The sequence below is a fragment of the Symphalangus syndactylus genome, chromosome X (assembly GCF_028878055.3).
Source record: "Symphalangus syndactylus isolate Jambi chromosome X, NHGRI_mSymSyn1-v2.1_pri, whole genome shotgun sequence".
Lineage (NCBI taxonomy): Eukaryota > Metazoa > Chordata > Mammalia > Primates > Hylobatidae > Symphalangus > Symphalangus syndactylus.
The window spans coordinates 69,984,974-69,993,627 of record NC_072447.2 but is presented as its reverse complement, the minus strand read 5'-3'; the positions used below and the strand labels follow the sequence as shown (position 1 = coordinate 69,993,627).

Genomic DNA, 8,654 nt, shown 5'->3' with positions numbered 1-8,654 from the left:
AAGAGTTTAAGGCCAGTTCTTAAATCAACTCCACCAGAAAGAAATTTTATTTTTTTAAATAAACAATACCTATAAGAAGTACAGAATTATGTAGAGACCAGACCTACAAAGAATTGGCATTCCTGAAAGAGACACAGAGACAGCAAGCAACTTGGAAAACATATTTAAGCATACTGTCCATGAAAATTTTCCCAAGCATACTAGAAAAGTTCACATTCAAATTGAGAAAATACAGAGAACCCCTGCAAGATATTCTGCAAGATGACCATTTCCAAGACAAATAGAAATCAGATTTCCCCAAGGTCAATGCAATATATATATATATATATATATATATATATATATATATATATATATACACATACATACACACATATATATAAAAGAGCTGCAGAGAAGGGACAGGTTGCTTACAAAAGAAAACCCCATCAAGTAACTTGCACATTCTTCAGCAGAATCCCTACAAGTCAGAAGAGATTGGAGCCCATGTTCATCATTCTTAAAGATAATTTCAACCAAGAATTTTATATCCAGCCAAATTAATCTTCATAAACAAATAAGAAATACGATCAATAATGAACATCAGTAATAAATCAATAATGAAAAACCTACCAACCAGAAAGAGCCCTGGACCAGACTTTCCTGCAGGTGGATTCACATCCGAATTCTACCAAATATAAAGAAGACCTGGTACCATTGCCACTGAAACTATTCCAAAAAACTGAGCACTATTTACAATAGCAAAGACATGGAATCAACCTAAATGCCTATCAATGGTGTACTAGATGAAGAAAATGTTGTACTTATACACCATGGAATACTATGCAGGCATAAAGAAGAACAAAATAATCCCATCACCATCGTTGGAAGTAATTTTTTAGAAAATGAAATAACGTTATTTTCAGTGAAATGGATACAACTGGAGGTTATTATCTTAAACAAATTAACACAGAAACAGAAAACCTAACACTGCATGTAAATGGGAACTAAATATTGAATACAGATGTACACAAAAAAGGAAACAATAGACACCATGGTTTACTTGAGGGTGAGGGGTGGAAGGAGGATGAGAATTAAAAAAAATGCATATCAGGTACTATACTCAATAGTTGGGTGAATAATTTGTACACCAAACCCTGACATGCAATTTGCCCAGGTAACAAATTTTCACCTGTACTCACTGAAACTAAAATAAAATTTTTAAAAGGAAGTTTTTTTTTTAACTTTTATTTTAGGTTCAGGGGTACATGTGCAGGTTTGTTATATAGGTAATCTCATGTCATGGGGGTTTGTTGTACAAATTGTTTCATCACCCACATGTTAAGTCTAGTGTCCGTTAGTTATGTTTCCTGACCTTCTCCCCCTCCTCCCTTCCACTGTCTGTTGTTCCTGTCTATGTGTCCCTGTGTTCTCATCACTTAGCCCCCAATTATAAGTGAGAACATGCAGTATTTTGTTTACTATTCCTGTGTTAGTTTGCTAAGGATAATGGCTTCCAGCTCCATTACTGTTCATACAAAGGACATGATCTCATTCTTTTTTCTGGCTGCATAGTATTCCATGGTGTATATGTAACATATTTTCTTCATTCTGTCTACCATTGATGGACATTTAGGTTGATTTCATGAATTTGCTATTGTGAATAGTGCTGCAGTGAACATAGGCATGCATATGTTTTATGACAGAAAAATTTATATTAGTTTGAATATATACCCAGTCATGGGATTGCTGGGTTGAATGGTATTTCTGTTTTTAGGTCTTTGAGCAATCACCACACTGCTTTTCACAATTGTTGAACTAGTTAACACACCCACAAACAGTGTATAAGTGTTACTTTTTTTCCAAAACCTTGCCAATACCTGCTATGTTTTGAGTTTTTAATAATAACAATTCTAACTGGTGTGAGATGGTATCTCATTGTGGTTTTAATTTGCATTTCTCTAATGATCAGTGATATTAAGCTTTTTTGATATGCTTGCTGGCCACATGTATGTCTTCTTTTGAAAAGTGTCTGTTCATGTCATTTGCCCACTTTTTAATGGAATTGTTTGTTTTAATCTAGTAGATTTTTTTTAAGTTTCTTATAGATGCTGGATATTAGATCTTTTTCAGATGCATAGTTTCCAAGAAATTTATTCCATTCTTTAGGTTGTCTGTTTACTTGGTTGATAGCTTTTTTTTTTTGCTATGCAGAAGATCTTTAGATTGATTAGACTTCATTTGTCAATTTTTGTTCTTGTTGCAATTGAAAAGGAATTAATTTTTAAAATTATTTATATATCTCTTTGTCATGATAGGGAGGTGTCAGAATAGATAGGGTCATGAAATTTCTCTTCACCAAATTAAATTACCAATATTAACTAAAATTACAAATACTTCTAGTATAAATAGCATAGTATATATATTATAAAATTGAGTTAAATTTTACTGAAAATAAATGCTCTAGAATCACTCTTCTTGTTTCACTAAAAATTCTCATATTTTGTTAGTATGATTGTAATATTTTACCTTATATTTAAATACATATCAAAATAAAAAATAAAACAAACAAAAAAGGAGCAAAGCTGGAGCAAACATTATCTGACTTCCAAATACTGTATAAAGCAATAATAACCAAAACAGCATGGTACTTGTATAAAAATAAAAACAAAGATCAATGCAAAAAAATAGAGAACCCAAAATTAATTCTACACACTTATGGTCACATCTTTTTTGACAAAGCTGCCAAAAACACACATGGAAGAAAAGAAAGTCTCTTCAATATATGGTGCTGGAAAAACTGGATATCCATATAAAGAAGAATGAAACTAGACCCTTATCGTTAACTGCACACAAACATCATTTCAAAATAGATTATAGACTTAAGTATAATACTCAAAACAACAAAAGTATCAGAAAAAAACACAAGGAAAACAGTTCATAACATTGGTCAATAATTTTTTTTGGTGGTACATGAAAAGCACAGTCAATAAAACGAAAATAGACAGACGGGATTACACCAAACTAAAAAGCTTCTGTACAAGAAAAGATACAGTGAACAGAGCAAAGAGATGACTTACAGAATGGAAGAAAATATTTGCAAACCATCCATCTGATAATAGGTTAATATTCATGATATATAAGGAACTCAAATCATGCAATAGAAAAATACCCCCACCAAATAATCTGATTAATAAATGGACAAAAGGTCTGAAAATACATGTCTTAAAAGAAGACATACAAATGGCCAGCAGGCATATAAGAAATTCACAATATCACTAATCTTTGGGGAAATGCAAATCAAAACCACAATGAGGTATCTCCTCACTTTTGTTAGAATGGCTGCTATCAAGAAGAAAGTAAAATATCAAGTGCTGGCAAGGACACAAAGAAAGGAAACTATTGTACACTACTGCTAGGATGGTAGACTAGCCCAGCCATTATGGAAAACACTGCGGAGATTCCTCAAAATATTAAATTAAACTACCACATAACCTAGTAATTCCACCACTGGGTTTATATGGAAAGATATTTAAATCAGTATGTTGAAAACATATCTGCACTCCTGTGTTTATAAAGCATCATTCACAATTGCCAATAAATGGAATCAACCTAAGAGTCCTTTAGCAGATGAATTAATAAAGAAAATGTGGTATACATACACAGTGGTATACTATTCTGCTACAAAAATGGAAAAATTCTGTCATTAATGGCAGAAGGGATCAACCTAAAGGACATAATATTAAGTAAAATAAGCAAGGCACAGAAAGAAAACTAGAGTGATTTCACTTATAGGTGTAATTTAGAAAAGCTGATCTCACAGAAATAAAGAGTAGCATACTCTGTTTTGGTACCAGTACCATGCTATTTTGGTTACTGTAGCCTTGTAGTATAAACTAGAAAATCTAGTTTAAACCCTAGAAGAAAACCTAGGCAATACCATTCAGGACATAGGCATGGGCAAGGACTTCATGTCTAAGACAACAAAAGCAATGGCAACAAAAGCCAAAATTGACAAATGGGATCTAATTAAACTGAAGAGCTTCTGCACAGCAAGACAAACTACCATCAGAGTGAACAGGCAACCTACAGAATGGGAGAAAATTTTCACAACCTACTCATCTGACAAAGGGCTAATATCCAGAATCTACAATGAACTCAAACAAATTTACAAGAAAAAAACAAACAACCCTATCAAAAAGTGGGTGAAGGACATGAACAGACACTTCTCAAAAGAAGACATTTATGCAGCCAAAAAACACATGAAGAAATGCTCATCATCACTGGCCATTAGAGAAATGCAAATCAAAACCACAATGAGATACCATCTCACACCAGTTAGAATGGCCATCATTAAAAACTCAGAAAACAACAGGTGCTGGCAAGGATGTGGAGAAATAGGAACACTTTTACACTGTTGGTGGGACTGGAAACTAGTTCAACCATTGTGGAAGTCAGTGTGGCGATTCCTCAGGGATCTGGAACTAGAAATGCCATTTGACCCAGCCATCCCATTACTGGGTATATACCCAAAGGACTATAAATCATGCTGCTATAAAGACACATGCACACGTATGTTTATTGCGGCACTATTCACAATAGCAAAGACTTGGAACCAACCCAAATGTCCAACAACAATAGACTGGATTAAGAAAATGTGGCACCGTGGAATACTATGCAGCCATAGAAAATGATGAGTTCATGTCCTTTGTAGGGACATGGATGAAACTGGAAACCATCATTCTCAGTAAACTATTGCAAGGACAAAAAAACCAAACAGCACATATTCTCACTCATAGGTGGGAATTGAACAATGAGAACACATGGACACAGGAAGGGGAACATCACACTCTGGGGACTGTTGTGGGGTAGGGGGAGGGGGGACGGACAGCATTAGGAGATATATCTAATGCTAAATGACGAGTTAATGGGTGCAGCATACCAACATGGCACATGGATACATATGTAACAAACCTGCACATTGTGCACATGTACCCTAAAACGTAAAGTATAATAATAATAAAATTAAAAAAAAAAAGAAAGAGAGTGGACAGTTTTAGGGATAAGCTACAGAAGTCGTGAGCAAAGGCCTTTTGGACACAAAAAAGTGGAGGCTGTCTCTGAAACCTTGAGGTAGTTTGCACCAGGTGAGCTCACATGAAAGGTGGGTGTCGGGGGTTTTCCATATAAAGGGAAAGAGGTTTTGGAATCAGGGTGTAAAGGAATTATGAAAAAAAAAAGCATTCTTTAGGTTTAGAACAGAAAAATTGGTGGTAGTGGAGGGAACTGCGGAAGGCAAAGTATATGGGTAAGGAACTACTAGACATACTGGGAGTGCAGCTTGGTATGTCTGAGGTCCTGGACTTGGTAGCCTGAGGTCCTGGACTAAGTGATAAGTTCCATCTGGCATTTTCACAAGTAGAACTGGTGTGTTAAAAGGGGAGTTTGTTGGGTGGAGTAGTTGACTGGAGAGGAGACAAGAAATGATAGGCTTTAGGCTTATGAGAGCTGCTTGGGGGGATGGGATACTGCTTCTTTGATAGGAACTGGGTGGGCTCTTTAAGGGTAATGTGGGCGGGGGTGTGGTGTTCTGCGACTGAGGGTGTGGAAGTATCCTAAACAGCAGGGTTAACTACAGATGGGGGATAAGAAAACGTTGCACGTTTTAAGGTGGGTGGTTGGAGGAGTAGAAGAAAGAGGGGTCTGGGTTTATGTGTTGGGTACTATGGGGAATGTGGAAGTGGAAAGCTATTTCTGCCTAGGAGAGTAGTTGTGCATGAGGGCAGTACTAAGAAAGAGCGAGTGAAGGAAAAGGTGTGCAGGGAGCAGAAAAGTGGACGGGGGACTCGGGGTTTGGAGACTTTTCCATTAATTCCTACAACAGAGACCTGGGAGGACTGGGTGGTTCCTGAAAAATTAGGTAAAAAAAAAAAAAATTAGGTAAAGCAGAGTAGGTTGCCTGGTATTAATTTAAAAATATACTGGCCTACCTGCCACCATCAGGGTTACCCTTGGCTTGGATGAAGCGAAGGTAGTTGACAGGGTGTCTGTTCCAGGGCACCATCATTCTTCAGTGGCAAGGCCGATGAGATATAAGTAGGAGGTTTTGGCCAGCTCAGGAAGGGCTGGAGGCAGTCCTTGTGGGGGCTGCCTACAGTCCGACTTCCAGTGGGGTCCTCTGCAGAGGGGGGCATGGACTAGTGGGTTTACCTGGGTTTGGGCATTGTCTGGACCAGTGGCCTTCATTGCCACACTTGAAATAGGCGCCAGGTGAAGGTGGATTGTCAGGAGGCTTCTGTGTGGAGCTGCAGCCACGTGGGCCTGCAGGGCCCGTGATGGTGGAGGCAAGCATTTGAAACTCTGCCTGTTTTTGCCTTTTACTTTCCTCATTACAATTGTTAATGACTTTGAAGGCTAAATTAAGAAGGTCTTGTTGTGGGGTTTGAGGGCCGTCGTCAAGCTTCTGGAGCTTGAGCCAAACATTGGGGGTGGCTTAGGAGATGAACTGAAGGTTTAAAATACTGATTCCTTCTGAGAGTTTGAAGGGGGAAGCAGGGTTGAGTTAATAGGCAGTGGAGGATAGATAGGGGCGTAAGGTGGCAGGATAGGTTTAAAAGCCTCGGGAGAGGGCGGTGGGGGAGGAGAATAGGTATAGGTAATATTAGAATTGTCCTGAGGAGGGGACGGTGTATGAAAATAAGTGGATACAGCTAACTGGGAAGATGGCGGCTGAGAAGACAATGAGGAGGCTTGGGGGGTTAAAGAAGACGGTTGAGAGGAAGAGGTAGGGGCTGGGAGGGGTGGACAGCAGTCTGCTGGATTTAATGAGAAAAAAAGAGGTAGGGTTGGGAGGAGAAAGGTGATTAAGGCGGCTAGAATGGAGGGGAAGGATTTGAACAGGTAAGCAAGAATTGCAGAGGTCAGGTTGTGATCTGAGTGTAAAAAGGCCTGGACATAAGGAATTTCTTGCCATTTCTCCAGTCGTCAGCAGTAATTGCTTAAATAAGTTAGAATTGTAGAGTCGAATGTTCCATTTGCGGGCCATTTGGACCCATTATTTAATTCATATTGTGGCCAGACTGAATTGCAAAAAACAAAAAAAAGGCAAGGTGCTTAGGGCACATATCTTGCTTGAGGCCTAAGGTTTGCAGGTTTTTTTATGAGGCAGCCTAGAGGGCTGTTTTTTTTTTTTTTTTGGAACAGAGGACCGGGAGTTTCCCATAATGGAGGGTGGGCTTGGGAGAACAGAGAAAAGGAGGCCATCCTGGATGGCTGGAGGGAGATGATAAAAGGAGTGATCATCACCGCTACCTTTTTTGTTCCTGGAACAGGATTAAATGGCTTAGAGGCCTCCCCCTAGACCAGATAATTAGTGAGTGCCTGGCACATGCCAGAGCCTTCTTGGACCGATGTTGGAGCTTTGGACTGGAGAATCCAAGAGAGGCTGTGCAGATTTTTCTCTGTTAACTGGGCTTCTGGGGAAACTTACCAGTAGGCGAGATCAGTGACCAATGTGCATGCACAGAGAGGAGACTGGAGGCTGAGCTTCCTTTGTCCAGCTGCTGTGGCCTGCTCTTTGGGGTGGAGGGCTAGGTCCACGGGGGACGCAGACCTGAGCACCTCCCAGATTTCAGCACTAAAATATAAGGTTCTTGTAACGGTTTGAACCCCGAGAGTGTGCCAACAGACAACACGAGGCAGTGTGGAGCAACATGCTGTTTTAATGAGTGCCTGGGTGCAGGCAGGCTGAGGCCTAAAATGGCGTTAGCACCAAGTGAGGACGGGACAAATGTTTTACAGTCTCCTGTAAACAGGAAGTGTCCTAGTCTGACGTAACTGCTATGTTTTACCCGGATGGCCTCTTTCTCAATCTTCAGGGGTACTTGTCTTCTGACTGGCTCTTTTCTGCTTCTGCTATCTTGCTGGCGCATGCTGCCGCACACACTGCTGACACAAGCGGCCTTGCGCCTTGGGACTGGGCCTGAGAAGTGAGGACTTATTCATCTCCTTAAGCTTTCAGGCCCTGGGGACAATCTTACACCTAGCTTAATCAGCAAGAAGTAGATACCCTGAAGAGACCAATAATAAGCAGCGAGATTTAAATGATAATTTAAAAATTACCAACACACACAAAAAGTCCAGGACCAAACAGATTCACAGCAGAATTCTACCATACATTCAAGGAAGAATTGGTGCCAATCCTGTGGACATTATTCCACAAGATATAGAGAGAAGGAACCCGCCCTAATTCATTCTCTGAAGCCAGCATCACCATAATACCAAAACCAGGAGAGAACATAACCAAAAGGAAAACTACAGACCACTATCCTTAATGAACATAGATGCTAAAGTCCTTAACAGAATACTAGCTAACTGAATCCAACAACATATCTAAAAGATACTCCACCACAATCAGGTGGGTTTCATACCAGGGATGCAGGGGTGGTTAAAGATACACAAGTCAATAAATGTGATACACCACATAAACAGAATTTAAAACAAAAATCACATGATCATCTCAATAGATGCAGAAAAAGCATTTGACAAAATCCAGCATCCCTTTATGATTAAAACCCCCAGCAAAATTGGCATACAAGGGACATACCTTAATGTAGAAAAAGACGTCTATGACAAACCCACAGCCAACAAAATACTGAATGGGGAAAAGTTGAAAG

At 39.3% G+C, this 8,654-nt stretch overlaps 1 pseudogene; it reads right to left on the bottom strand.

The window, feature by feature from the left end:
* Positions 1-4,865: 4,865 nt before the first annotated feature.
* On the bottom strand, positions 4,866-8,254 carry LOC129475323 (transcription factor NF-E4-like; annotated as a pseudogene).
* Between the last annotated feature and the right edge of the window lie 400 nt (positions 8,255-8,654).